Source organism: Dendrobates tinctorius, unplaced genomic scaffold, assembly GCF_039654945.1.
Source record: "Dendrobates tinctorius isolate UK_male_01 unplaced genomic scaffold, ASM3965494v1 ptg000089l, whole genome shotgun sequence".
Classification (NCBI taxonomy): domain Eukaryota; kingdom Metazoa; phylum Chordata; class Amphibia; order Anura; family Dendrobatidae; genus Dendrobates; species Dendrobates tinctorius.
In genome coordinates this window covers 2,532,333-2,547,722 of record NW_027361757.1, presented here as the reverse complement: position 1 = coordinate 2,547,722, position 15,390 = coordinate 2,532,333, and positions in this window count along the sequence as shown.

The following is a 15,390-nucleotide window of genomic DNA, read 5'->3' as shown; positions in this document are numbered from 1 at the left end:
TAGAAACAACTCCAAGTGCAAATGGCCATAGGGATCAGTGAGGTCCATGGCCTGAGTAAACAGTCACGCTCGCAGTTGGCACACATGGATCGTGGACCCATTTTGCCATGGGCTCGGGCATTCCAAAGAGGCAGTAGTGTAGCTACTGGAGGGGGGGCAGAGGGGGCCATTGCCACGGGCCCAGTCACATGCAGGGACCCACTGGGAGACATAGCCAGTTTCTGAGGTGTCAGGGAGAGAGCAGCACAATGCCAGCTCCCCTGTCTGACAGACTCTGCACTGTGGCAGGTTGCAGAGCCTGTTTATGCAGTGTACGGTGCTGCTGCCTCACCCGAGGAGCTGTTTCCTGGCTGGCAGCAGCTGCAGTTTCTGCCATGCAGGCTCTGCCACACTGGGTCCTAGTGCCATTTGTGTGCATTAAACTGAACACTTCCTGTCCTGCCTGCAAACTTTATCGGTAAGTGGGGCTGGAATTTATTAAATTCATTCAGCTTAGGCATGTCATGGTCACTGTGGGGTGAATGTGAGAGGATGAGGTTATGGTGGGGGAGGGGGTACAGGGCACTGTGGGTGAATATGAGAGGATAGGGATATTGTGGGGGCTAGGGCACTCGTGGGGTTAATGTGAGAGAATGGGGTATTGTGAGGGCTGAAGTGGGGGAGGGGCAACAGGGCACAGGGGGTGAATGTGAGAGGATGGGGGTATTGTGGGTGTTGAGGTGTGGGAGGAGGGACAGGGCACTGGGGGCAAATGTGAGGATGGGAGTATTGTGAGTGAGGGGGGACAGGGTACTGGAGGTGAATGTGAGAGGATGGGGGTATTGTTAGGCAGGGGGACAGGGCACAGGAGTGAATGTGAGTGGATGGGGGTATTGTGAGGCAGGGGTGACAGGGCACGGGGGTGAATGTGAGAGGATGGGGGTATTGTGAGGCTGTGGGGACAGGACACGGAGGGTGAATGTGAGAGGATGGGGGTATTGTGAGGCAGGGGGACAGGGCACAGGGGTGAATGTGAGAGGATGGGGGTATTGTGAGGCACGGGGGACAGGGCACCACTGATAAATGTGAGAGGATGGGGGTATTGTGAGGCTGCAGGGACAGGACACAGGGGGTGAATGTGAGAGGCTGAGGGTATTGTGAGGTAGTGGGGACAGGGCACAGGAGGTGAATGTGAGAGGATGGGGTATTGTGAGGTGGGGAACAGGGCATGGGGGTGAATGTGAGAGGATGAGGGATTGTGGGGGAGGGGAGACAGAGCACTGGGGGTGAATGTGAGAGAATGGGGGCATTGTGGGAAGGTCACTGGGGGTGAATGTGAGAAGATGGGGGTATTGTGGGGTCAGGGAGACAGAGCACTGAGGGGTGCATGTGAGAGGATAGGCTGTTGGGGTGTGGGATGGGGACAGGGGGGAGGTAGGGGGCTTTTTTTACTTGTGAGCTCATTAATACTTTAGATTAATATTTCAGTATTAGTATAACAAGGTATAACAAGGGCACAGACAGACAGCCGTATAGCTCATACGAGGATCACACCGCAATCCCCAGACTGGCTGGTACCGCTCCTGACATGAGCGTGATGGATTACTATCCAGCTGTCACACTTAGTTGTGGAGAGCTGACAGTCAGTCCGAGGATTGTGATGCGATCCTCGCACGAGAAATATGAGAAGGTGCAGTACCCCTGTGGCGACTGAGCCTCAGGGGTGCCACATGCACATACAGGGGGGAAGGGGCCCAGGATGGGTGCACATACAGGGGGAAGGGGCCCAGGATGGGTGTACATATGGGGGTAAGGGGCCCAGGATGGGTACACATATGGGGAGAAGGGGCTCAGGATGGGTGCACATACAAGGGGGAAGGGACCCAGGATGGGTGCACATACAGGGGGAAGGTGCCCAGGATGGGTGCACATACAGGGGGAAGGGGCCCAGGATGGGTGCACATACAGGGGGAAGGGGCCCAGGATGAGTGCACATACGGGGGGAAGGGGCCCAGCATGAGTGCACATATGGAGGGGAAGGGGCCCAAGATGGGTGCACATATGGGGGAAGGGGCCCAGGATGATTTTCCGGGGGTGCCAGGATGGATATATGGGGAGGGGCAGGACAAGGGACCAGGATGGATATATGGGGAGCCAGGATGCATATATATGGTACAGCCAGGATGCATATATATGGGGGGCCAAGATGGATTTATAGATGAGGGGGCAGGACAAGGGACCAGAATGCATATACATGGGGGGACAGGATGGATAAATGGGGAGGGCCCAGGATGGATACACATACGGAGGGAAGGGGCCCAGGATGGATACACATATGAGGGGAAGGGGGCCAGGATGGATACACATAAGGGGAGAAGGGGGCCAGGATGAATACACATGCGGGGGGAAGGGGGCCAGAATGGATACATATAAGGGGGAAGGGGACCTGGATGGATATATGGGGAGCCAGGGTGTATATATATGGTACAGCCAGGATGTATATATATGGGGGCCAAGATGGATTTATGGGGGAGGAGGGCAGGACAAGGGACCAGGACACATACTGTATATATGGGGGAAGATGGATATATGGGGAGGGGCCAGGATGGATATATACGGATGGGCTAGGTTGCATAGATGTGGGGCCAGGATGGATATATGGGGAGCAGTACAAGAGACCAGGAAGCATATATGTGGGGGCAGGATGCATATATATGGGGAAGCCAGGACAAGGGACCAGGAAGGATATATGGGGGTCCAGGAGATATATGGTGGAGCAGGACAAGGGACATATGAGGGCCAGTATGTATAGCTGGGGAAGCAGGATGGATGTCTGGGGGACCAGGCTTGACAAGGGACATAGGGGGCCAGGCTGGGGCATATTATAAAATAAAGGGGGCCAGGCTGGGGCATATTATAAAATAAAGGGGGCCAGGCTGGGGCATATTATAAAATAAAGCGGGTCAGGCTGGGGCATATTATAAAATGAAGTGGGGCCAGGCTGGGGCATATTATAAAATAAAGGGGGCCAGGCTGAGGCATATTATAAAATAAAGGGGGCCAGGATGGAGCATATCATAAAATAAAGGGTGCCAGGATGAGGGACTTAATAACTGTTCGAGAGCCAGAATGAGTAACATGCTGTTAGTTTATGGTGACAAGTGAGGAACATAATTTCTTTAGGGTCCAATTAGGGACATTATTACTACTGTAATATAATTTACTTTTTAGGAAACTGTTTTCCATGGAGGGAACAAAAGGGAGGTCTTGTTACTGTGCAGGGCGGTACTATGTCGCTTACCTTCTTCATCTGACATAGTGTTGAAGTCAGGAAATAAGTGGGGAAAGTGATCAGCTATTGATGACTATGTTATTTTTTGCAGAGACAAATCCTGGCAGGAAGAAATGATGGCGTCCTGGGCTGGTTGAAGAAAAAAAGTGAAGATGAAGGCCCTCAACTACAGAAGTCACTGGTGAGTCAGTGTATTACATGTACACGCACACTATATACTGTGTACAGAGCTCCTGTGTATAATGTCACTGGTGATCACTGTATTACCTGTATACTGACACTATATACAGATCTCCTGTGTTTAATGTCACTAGTAATCACTGTATTACCTGTACACTGACACTATATACAGAGCTCCTGTATATAATGTCACTAGTGATCACTGTATTATTTGTACACTGACACTATATACAGAGCTCTTGCGTATAATGCTATCTGTGATCACTGCGTCACCTGTACACGGTTTTTTCTACAAGCCCCAAAGAGGATGAACGGAGCGGTGGTCAGACATCCCACCTGCCGCTCCATTTTAAAATGGGGATGTAACATAGTTATTAAGGTTGAAGGAAGACTTTAAGTCCATCTAGTTCAACGCATATCCTATCCTAACTTGCCCTAACATGTTGATCCAGAGGAAGGCAAAAAAAACCCATGTGGCAAACAGTAAGCTTCACATTGGGGAAAAAAATTCCTTCCCGACTCCACATACGACAATCAGACTAGCTCCCTGGATCAACGCAATATTAAGGAAACTAGTGTATATACCCTGTAATATTATACTTTTCAAGAAAGGCATCCAGTCCCTTCTTAAATTTTAGTAGGGAATCACTCATTACAACATCATATGGCAGAGAGTCCCATAGTCTCACTGCTCTTACAGTAAAGAATCCGCGTCTGTGAGTATGCTTAAACCTTCTTTCCTCCAGATGTAGAGGATGCCCCCTTGTCCCCGTCACAGGTCTAAGAGTAAAAAGATCATTAGAAAGGTCTTGGTATTGTCCCCGCATATATTTATAAATTGTAATAAGATCACCCCTAAGCCTTCAATTTTCCAAACTAAATAACCCCAAGTGTAATAACCTGTCTTGGTATTGCAGACCCCCTAGATCCCTAATAACCTTGGTCGCTCTTCTCTGTACCCGCTCCAGTTCAGCTATGTCTTGCTTATACACCAGAGACCAGAACTGTACACAGTATTCTAAGTGTGGTCGCACTAGTGACTTATATAGAGGTAAAATAATGTTCTCCTCATGAGCATCTATGCCTCTTTTAATGCATCCCATTATTTTATTTGCCTTTGCAGCAGCTGCCTGACACTGGCCATTAAATGTGAGTTTGTCGTCCACCCATACACCCAGGTCTTTTTCAGTGACAGTGTTGCCCAGTGTTTTACAATTAAGCACATAATTATACATCTTGTTCATTCTACCCAAGTGCATGACCTTCCATTTATCCCCATTAAAGCTCATTTGCCATTTATCAGCCCAAGCTTCTAGTTTACATAAATCCTCCTGTAATATAAAATTGTCCTCCTCGGTATTGATTACCCTGCAGAGTTTAGTGTCATCTGCAAATATTGAAATTCTCCTCTCTATGCCCCCTACAAGGTCATTAATAAATGTTAAAAAGAAGCGGGCCCAATACTGACCCCTGTGGTACCCCACTGCTAACCGTGACCCAGTCTGAGTGTGCTCCATTAATAACCACCCTTTGTTTCCTATCCCTGAGCCAGCTCTTAACCCACTTACTCATATTTTCCCCTATCCCCATTGTTCTCATTTTATGCATCAACCTTTTGTGTGGCACCTTATCAAAAGCTTTTGAAAAGTCCATGTACACCACGTCCACTGCATTCCCTTGGTCCAGTCCTGAACTTACCTCTTCATAAAAGCTTATCAGATTAGTCTGACAGGAGCGGTCCCTTGTAAACCCATGTTGATATTGGGTCATGAGGTTATTCTTCTCCAGATACTCCAGTATACTATCTCTTAGAAAACCCTCCAGGAGTTTACCCACAGTTGAGGTTAAACTTACTGGCCTATAATTTCCAAGTTCAGTTTTTGTCCCCTTTTTGAATATTGGCACCACATTTTCTATACGCCAGTCCTGTGGTACAGACCCTGTTATTATTGAATATTTAAAGATTAAAAATAATGGTCTATCTATGACTGTGCTTAATTCCTGCAGTACTCGGGGGTGTATCCCATCTGGGCCCGGGGATTTGTCAATTTTACTGACTTTTAGACGCCGCCATACTTCCTGCTGGGTTAAGCAGGTGACATTTAATGGAGAATTTTTATCCATGATCATGTTATCCGTCATGGGATTTTGTTGTGCAAATACTGTTGAAAAAAAGTCATTTAGCATATTGGCTTTTTCCTCATCCACCATTTCACCCAGACTATTTTTAAGGGGGGCCAACACTATCATTTTTTAGCTTCTTACTATTTATGTAGTTAAAGAATATTTTGGGATTATTTTTACTTTCTCTGGCAATAAGTCTCTCTGTCTCAATCTTTGCTGCCTTGATTTGCTTTTTACAGAATTTATTTCATTTTCTGTATTTATTTAATGTCTCACTACTACCTACTTGCTTTAATTCTCTAAATGCTTTATTTTTATCACTTATTGCACCCATTACAGCTCTATTTAGCCATAGTGGTTTCCTCCTATTTCTAGCATGTTTATTCCCATACGGTATATATTGTGCACAGGTCCTATTCAGCATGCTAATAATCGTCTCCCATTTTCTTTGTGTATTTTTATGTCTCAGGATATCGTCCCAGTTAATTGCACCAAAATCATCTCTCATCCGTTGGAAATTTGCCTTACTGAAGTTTAGTGTCCTTGTAACACCTCTACTACACATCTTATTAAAGGATACATGAAAACTTATTAATTTGTGATCACTATTACCCAAGTGACCCTCAACCCTTACATTTGATATGCGGTCTGGCCTGTTGGTTATTATTAGGTCTAGGATTTCCCCCCCCCCCCTTGTTGGGTCCTGACCCAGTTGTGAAAGGTAATTGTCTCTCATAGTTGTCAAAAACCTATTACCTTTGCTAGAACTGCAGGTTTCGGTTCCCCAATGTATTTCAGGGTAGTTGAAGTCCCCCATAATAATGACTTCTTCTTGAGTCGCTGCTTCATCTATTTGCTTTATGAGGATATTCTCTGTTGCTTCCATTATTTTTGGAGGCTTATAACAAACCCCTATCAGTAATTTATTATTTTTCCCCCCTCCCCTTATCTCTACCCACAGGGACTCTACATTTTCATTAGATTCATATATATTATCACGAAGGATGGGTTTTAGGGATGATTTTACATGTAAACACATGCCTCCCCCTCGCTTATTTGTTCGGTCATTTCTGAACAGACTATAGCCCTGTAAATTAACCGCCCAGTCATGGCTCTTGTCCAGCCATGTCTCAGATATCCCCACCATGTCATAAGTATGTTCCAACATCATTAACTCCAATTCCTCCATTTTGTTGGTGAGGCTTCTGGCATTAGTATACATGCACTTTATGTATCTCTCTTTACCTCTGTTCTTTCTTAAATTATTAACTGTTCTAACCCCACCCCCAATTTCATTATTTGTGCCCAGGTCTCTATCTGCACTGTCGTCCCCTCCTATAAAAGGAATACCCTCCCCCCCGTCCCTAGTTTAAACACTCCTCCCACCTTCTAGCCATTTTCTCCCCCAGCACAGCTGCACCCTAACCATTGAGGTGCAGCCCGTCCCTAGCGTAGAACCTGTAGCCAACTGAGAAGTCGGCCCAGTTCTGCAGGAACCCAAACCCCTCCTTCTTACACCAATTCCTGAGCCACTTATTAACCTCCCTAATCTCCCATTGCCTCTCTGGCGTGGCACGTGGTACAGGAAGTATTTCCGAAAATACCACCTTGGAGGTCCTTGCTTTAAGCTTACAGCCTAATTCCCTGAAATCATCTTTAAGGACCTTCCACCTACCTCTAACTTTGTCATTTGTGCCAATGTGCACCATGACCGCTGGATCCTCACCAGCCCCTCCCAGTAATCTGTCAACCCGATCAGCAATGTGTCGGACTCGAGCGCCAGGTAGGCAGCACACCGTTCGGCGATCCCTGTCTTTGTGACAGATTGCCCTATCTGTTTCCCTAATAATTGAGTCTCCCACTACCAGAACCTGTCTGGCCTGCCCTGCTCTCCTATTTCCCCCCTTACTGGAGCAGACACTCCTCCGGCTTTCAGAGGACATGCCTTGCTGCAGCAGTGCTACTCCTGCACTAACACTCCCCTCATCTGTCTACTTAGCAAACTTATTGGGGTGTGCCAGATCAGGACTAGCCTCCCTGGTGCTCTTCCCTCTACCCCGCCTTCTAACTGTCATCCAGCTAGCTGCTTCATTGTCCTGCAGCTCCAACCTAGCATCCCCCCTCATCTATCCCTTTGAGCGTCTGCTCAGTGAGCAGAAGACTCCTTTCCATATTGTCTTTGGATCTCAGTGTTGCCAGCTGCACATTTAGATCCTGTGTCCTATAACTTCCTCATTCTTCCGATCGGTGCAGTTTCTAATGGTTGGACCTAAGCGATCACCTATCCTGTGGAGCCCATGGATTGGTGATAGCCTTTTTTAACCAAATAACCTCATTAATGTAAACTACTGTAATTATACATCCCAGTTATGGGGGCGCAAAGTAGATGTACAGGAGACCCCTGTGTTTTACAGCTGATGCTCCACTATAATTGGGATAACGACTGACAGATATTTGCATATAGCTGTAGGGTGGGCCCCTAGATTCCATTCCTCTGGTGGGCGCCAGACACCCCAATCAAACCCTGAATAGTAGTGTACCCCATTAAAGGGGCTGTCCAGGTAGAAAAAAGTATGTCAGTGGCTTGCATTTGTAAAAAAAAAAATCCAACTTATTGATACTCACCTACTGGCACCCACCAGGGTTCAGCACACACTGCCTGCAATTGGCTGCAGCCATCAGGTGACATTAAACGTACTGCAACAGGCCACAGTGGTCCTGTGGCTAGTGAAAGTTAATGCCTACACTTTCTGTGCCGACACAGACCACAGATTGCTATGTGCTGGATGCCAGTATGTGAGACTAAATTAGTTTTATGCTATGTGCCCACGTTAGGCCTCTTTCACACTTCCGTTTTTGACAATCAGTCAAGATCCACCGATTTGGAAAAAAAACGGATCCGCCATTTTTCTTTGCGGATCCGTTTTTTTCCCCATTGACTTTCATTATTGGCGGATCTTGACGGATTGCCGTCTGTTGCATCCGTTTTTGTGCGGATCCGCCAAAATGTTGCTGTCCATCAACATCCTCAAAGACTTGCAAACGGAGCTTGCAACGTTTTTTTTGCCGGCGGATCCTCCAGACACTGATTTAACCCGAAATTCTGTCTGGGTCCCAGACAAGAAAAAAAAAAAAAAAATTCTCTCTCTCTCTTTCATTTGGCGGATCCGTCAAAAAAACGGACGGGTGGCATCCGTTGTCATCAGTACTAAAACGGATCCGCTATCCGTCCTTTTGGCGGATTTTAACTGACACAAAAAACTGAAGTGTGAAAGAGGCCTTAGCGTTTTTAAATGCTCAGAAAACTGGACTTCTTCCCAGAAACCGCGCATTTTATTTCCGCGCGTTTTTTGCGCAATTTTTGCTCAAAAACCACTCGTTTTTGATGCATTTTTTTCCACGCGGTTTCTGGGAACATTGGAAATGCTAAAAACGCGGACCTTTGCGGAAATTAATGAGCATGCAGCATTTTTAGCCGCTATGCGTTTTCTGAGCGGAAAAAAAACGCATGCATTGGTACAAAAAGCAAAAAATGCATTAAATTGAATGGGAAGCTTCTTTTAAGTGTTTCTGAAGCACCTGATCTGGCACAAACACTTCAAAAACACTTAAAAAACCACAACGTGGGCACACAGCCTTATAGCTTTTACAGATTCAAGCTCTTGATCCTTTAAGCCCTAAGTCTGATATACTTATACTCATTGGGTTAAAAACGGACGAATGCAATGTAATACTTACATAAATCGGATTGCACTCTGACTAATGTTATTCAACGATTCAGTGCTCATCTGCGATTTTTTTTTTCTTTTTTTCTCAGCACAGATTGGACTGAGCAAAAAAAGCGCAGCATGATGCGAGTGGCTGCATATTCGAACAATATTCACCAATGCAAGTCAATGAGTGTGAGAAAAAAAAAATCACACAGCACATGGACCATGAGTATGCCATCCGTATTCCATCTGTATATAATGCACCTATGTATCCAAAAATCAGGAAATTACATTAGCACAACCCAGGAAGCTCATCATTTGACACAAGGGATGTTTTAAGTGGGAAAAAAACACGCCTCCACAGAAACCAGCAATGTATCGCCTAGTACATGGTTATATGTACTGCATCATCAATGTGGAACTGATGTTGGTTCTTTTGTAACAGAGGCCAATATTGTGGGACATCAGGCATGATGATATAGGGACCACAGTCGGCGGCATGCAACTTGGACCTATATTTGCTGCCAACTGTATCCAAATTTTGAAAACAGCTCACAACAGGTTCAAGAGGATATAAGTACGGCAAATATTAACAGTACTTTATGATTGCCGTTATACATGTGTAATTTTGTAGAAAGAAATGTTTAAAGGAAAAAAAAACATTATGTGCTATTTTTTTTTCAGCAAAACACAACACAAAAATAAACATTTTTGCTAGGCAATATAACCAATAACAAAAAATTAACACCATACTAGCACTGATATTAGAATAAACACTATACATGTTATTGCATACTGCATCATTTACCTATAATATTTTATTATTGTAATATCTTCCACCTTTCTTTCCAGTAAGTATAGTGACAAGAAAATGGAGGCGTTGCCGGGACCAGTTCCGCCATGAAAGACAACAGCGGAGCAAGAGTGGTGGTGTGGCCCTGAATAAAAGGCAATACCTTTATTATGACGGGCTCCATTTTTTGGTCACAATGATAGATCTTCACCTGTAAGTGGCTACCTTTTTCATTTTGCTGTTTGTTATGTTTTAACCCCTTAATGACCAGAGCTTTTTTCGTTTTTCGCTCCCCTTCTTTCCAGAGCCATAACTTTTTTATTTTTTTGTCAATATGGCCATGTGAGGGCTTATTTTTTGCGGGGCGAGTTGTACTTTTGAACAACACCATTGGTTTTACCATGTAGTGTACTTGAAAATGGAAAAAAGATTCCAAGTGCGGTGAAATTGCAAAAAATGAGCAATCCCACACTTGTGTTTTTTTTGGCTTTTTTGCTAGGTTCACTAAATGCTAAAACTAACCTGCCATTATGATTCTCCAGGTCTTTACGAGTTCATAGACACAAAACATGTCTAGGTTCTCTTTTATCTAAGTGGTGAAAAGAAATTCCAAAGTTTGCTAAAAAAAAAAAATTTGCGCCATTTTCAAAGACCTGTAGCGTCTCCATTTTTCGTGATCTCTGGTTGGGTGAGGGCTTATTTTTTACGTGCCAAGCTAATGATTTTAATAATACTACTTTTTTGCAGATTCGTTCTTTTGATTGCCTGTTAATGCATTTTAAGGAAATGTCACGGCGACAAAAAAACCATAATTCTGGCGTTTTGATTTTTTTTGCGCTACTCCGTTTAGCGATCAGGTTAATCCTTTTTTTTATTGATAGATCGGGTGATTCTGAACATAGCAATACCAAATATGTGTAGGCTTGATTTTTTTTTATTGTTTTATTTTGATTGGGGAGAAAAGGAGGTGATTTGAACTTTTGTGTTTTTTTTATTTTTTTTAATTTTTAAGCACTTTTTTTAACTTTTGGCATGCTTCAATAGCCTCCATAGGAGGCTAGACGCTGGCGTAGCCCGATCAGCTCTGCTACATAGAGGTGATGCATAGATCACCTCTATGCAGCAGAATTACAGCATTGCTATGAACGCCGACCACAGGGTGGCGCTCATAGCAATCTGCCATCAACAACCATAGAGGTCTCGAGGAGACCTCAGGTTGTTATGGCAACGCATCGCTGACCCCCGATCACGTGATTGGGGTCAGCGATGCGCGTATTTCCAGCCGCGCGCCGGATGCTCTAGTTAGACATCCGCTGTCAGCGTTTGATAGCGGGATTTAACTAGTTAATAGGCACGGGCAGATCGCGATTCCACTTGTGCCTATTGTGGGCACGTCAGCTGTTTAAAACAGCTGACGTATCGCATCTTTGAGGTGGACTTGCCGCCGGAGGCCACCTCTAAGCGGGGGATACTGGCCGCTGACGTACTATCCTGTTAGCGGTCGGTAAGGGGTTAATTATGATATTGTATTCAAAACATAATGTTTTCTCTGTCATCCCTCACCTTTGAGATCGGGCCTGGACAAAAAGGAACTACATTCAGCTCAAAGGTGTGGGACCAGGAAGAAAATGAGCCAGCGGAGAGCACCACCGCACTGCAGCCCATTGACACCTCCCCCCCATACATCTATCATCCAGCGATACTGCCATCATAAGAGGGCCCCCCACACCACCACTGCTATTCGTGACATGGATGTTGCTGTGAGTGATGATGGGGAGGAGGATTTCTGCCATAGTCTGCCCACTATTTCTGCCATGTCCCCTTTTATTTGAGGCTGCCCTAAAAATAGTGTTGAGTGTAGCAATACCTCCAAATTGTCCAAAGCTGGTTTTTGAATTCCTAGAAAGGTGGCAGCTTTCGGAGGAAAACCAAAACTGGACATTGGACCCCAAAGAAGGGCACTCAGCCAAGCCACTTGCAAGAAAACCCTCCACCTCCAGTGCCAGCCTCCCACCAGCCAGCACCGTCCAGTGCCAGTTACATGAAAGCCTCAAACACCTCCTCCAGTGCAAGCCACCCATCAGCCTCTACCATCTCCTCCAATCCAACTATCTTGGCACCCAACAACCCCCTCTTCACCATGTCTCCTGCCACAAACACCTTTGTGTGGTTGGAATGTCGGGCAAAAGTCAGAGGTCAATGGCCGAGGAAGATATACGACTGAGGATTTATGTGCAGATATGCCACCACAGCCACAGAAGCCACCTGACCCACAAAAGGATGGTGGTTTATTTGAGGAGGACAATCCTTTCCTTCCCAACACTCCAGACAATGAGATCTTCCCACTCTTTAGTTTCCTTGCCTCACTTAGTAAATGCGGCTGGTCAATAGGAGTAGTGCAGAGTCAGGCTGGAGACAGTAACACCTCCAATGGTAAAATATAGAGAAAAAACCTGACCAGCACCTCCTAAGAGTAAACAGGTGCAAGCTGCAATATCTACATTATTTAGAAAAAGAAAACACAGCAGCACTCTATATAAGCCAAGGAGATGCTGGTCAGGTTTTTTTTCTATATTTTACTAATGGAGGTGTGACTTCCTCCAGCCTCTCTCTGCACTCCTCCCATTGACCAGCAGGTGAATTTCATCAGTTCTACTTACCCGTTTGAATTGTAGGCTCATAGTCCGGGAGAGACATGTTTGTCCACTTAATTGTAGGCTGATAGTTCAAGAGAGGTATGTACAGAAGAACAGGGACCCATCAGAGGGAGGTCACCTTGCTGTGATTGATGGGCACACATGAATTGGCGAATTTATGCGCCAAGAACCTTCATTTTTGTAAATACATCTTGCTGAGTAATAATACAGTTTAGATTCAATGTTTGCAGTGTTTGCATATATCTTGGCTTATATAGAGTGCTGCCATGTTTTCTTTTTCTATCATCTACCAATCTATACCTGCATCTGAGATTGCTTTACTAATAAGCAATTATTACTTACTAAACTTGTTTTAAATGATGCAGAGAAATCCTGTATGTAAAAGTTGTTGTTAAAAACGTATTGCATATGCATGTCATACAGCTGCTAGGTGAGATCACATTGTACTCGTCCTACTTTTCTGGAACAACATCAGACCGAAAAATGTATCAACCAAATACACTGTTTTTTATCATCTTTTTACTAGCACTTGCTGTTTACTGCTACTTCTTTACAACAGAGTATTTTTATACGTTTGTTTTACTGTGCTTTTCTGTGTTTCAGTCTTTTGGTGGTGTAAACACTGTCCTACTGACTTGTTCACTGTGTGCATGGCCCATGTGTTTATATTTAATTGGTTTCTTGTTTTTGCAAGATTAGGGAGGTTTTCCACCCCTTCCTTGTGGGACATGCACATAAAGGCCGTCCTCAGCAGCGTGTCCACATCGGACATTACCTGTCTGAATCCTGCTCATATAGGTATAATACACATGACCAGGTTTTTAAATACATCAGTTAGGGACTGCTCTGATATGCGTTACCTTGACGTTTGTTAGAGCGGCTTAGTATACATTTTTTGCAAAACAACGTATCAACCAAATACCCTGTTTTTTATCATCTTTGCTGTTTACTGCTACTTCTTTACAACAGAGTATTTTTATACGTTTGTTTTACTATCCTTTTCTGTGTTTCATCTACCAATCTATATCTGCATCTAAGATTGCTTTATTAGTTACTAAACTAGTTTTAAATGATGCAGAGAATTCCTGCATGTAAAAGCTGATGTTAAAAACATATTGCATATGCATGTCATACAGATGCTAGGTGAGATCACATTGTACTCGCATGACACTCGTCCTTCTTTTCAGGAACAACATCGGACCGAATTTTTTAATGCTGATGAGTGTGATCTCTTAACATGTAAAATAAAAGTTTTTAAATTCTCTAAACAGAGATTTTGAAAACAAAGAGGGATTGAAACACAAAGCATATTAGAAATTTGTGGGGCTTCCCATTCTACAATGATTAAGCTTCATTTACATAAAGCTAGAAACTTTTCACTGCAACAGAAGTATTAGGTTTAGTTCCATTTGCATTTCTTTGTACTATTGTATCCGTTCAGCCCATCTTTCCCCTGTGATGAAGGGAAAAGAGAAAGTTAAAAAAAAAACACTAAACACACCAAAGAGCAAGATAAAGTAATTATAATAGAAGATTACTGGAAAGGGGAACTCCATTATCCGTTAGGTTTCATAGCATCCTCTATAGAAGTTTCTTGAAAAAAGGAAAGTTCTACATAGGTATTGGACATATTTAAAAAGATGCCACCTGTTTGTGTCCTCACACATTCATCCAATGATGCATGCTGATCACCACTCACATGATTTCACCTTTTACAGCAGAGGTTTATAACCACCAACTGAATAAGATAATACTATTTACCTATATAATTTAGCTCATACTTATTCTTTGCATTTTGATACCCCCGCCATTAGCTCATCTGAATTCGAAGCTCCCAGCAAATAGATGATTACACTAGAGGAGCCAGTGACCAGCAAGATAATTTGTACATCTGAAACGGCATCTACACGGTCAACTTGACTCAGACTTCCAGCTGCCCGCCTGAGCGCGATCCGGCGGACGTGACGTCACCGGAGGGCTGCACTGTTGTAATGAGGATATCCGGGCACTCACTATTTAAGGACCATGTGTACAATCCAGACCTTATGCCCCTTGAGAAAGGTACGCCGAAACGCGCGTCGGGGCGGGTTGCTCTTTCTGGCAAGGCTGCTTCACTCCTTTTCAGGTATCTGCTTTAATCTTTATTATAGTGCGATATTAGCGCTATGAGCTCACTATGTCATTGCTTCACCTTGGTATATTTGCTTTGGTGACTTGTAAATGTTTGCCTTGAGGAGTGTTGTGCTATACCCTTATCTATATAAAGTTATGTATATTGATCTCTGACAGACCCACCCTGGGCCTCACATATGTGGCTATAACAGCTATTTTCCATCTTCTAACCCCACTGTTTGCCTGTTTGTCTGTACAATTTTTAATATTTTGTTAATAAATAAATCTTTTTTATCTTTACTATCTGACCTGATGACTGGATTTCTTTTGTCTGTGACTATAGTCATACAGTTGGTCATTTATTGTCCTTACGTATGGAGGTTATGTGGGATTTTGTCTTTGCTCTATGTGCATAATTTCCTCTCCAGCTATGTTCATCTGAGTTATCTTATACGGTCAACTTAAGTCCATCAGCACAGCTATCCATACTGGCTAAGGCCTTCTTCACACTTCCTGATATTTCCAGTACTGAAAAAATGTGTA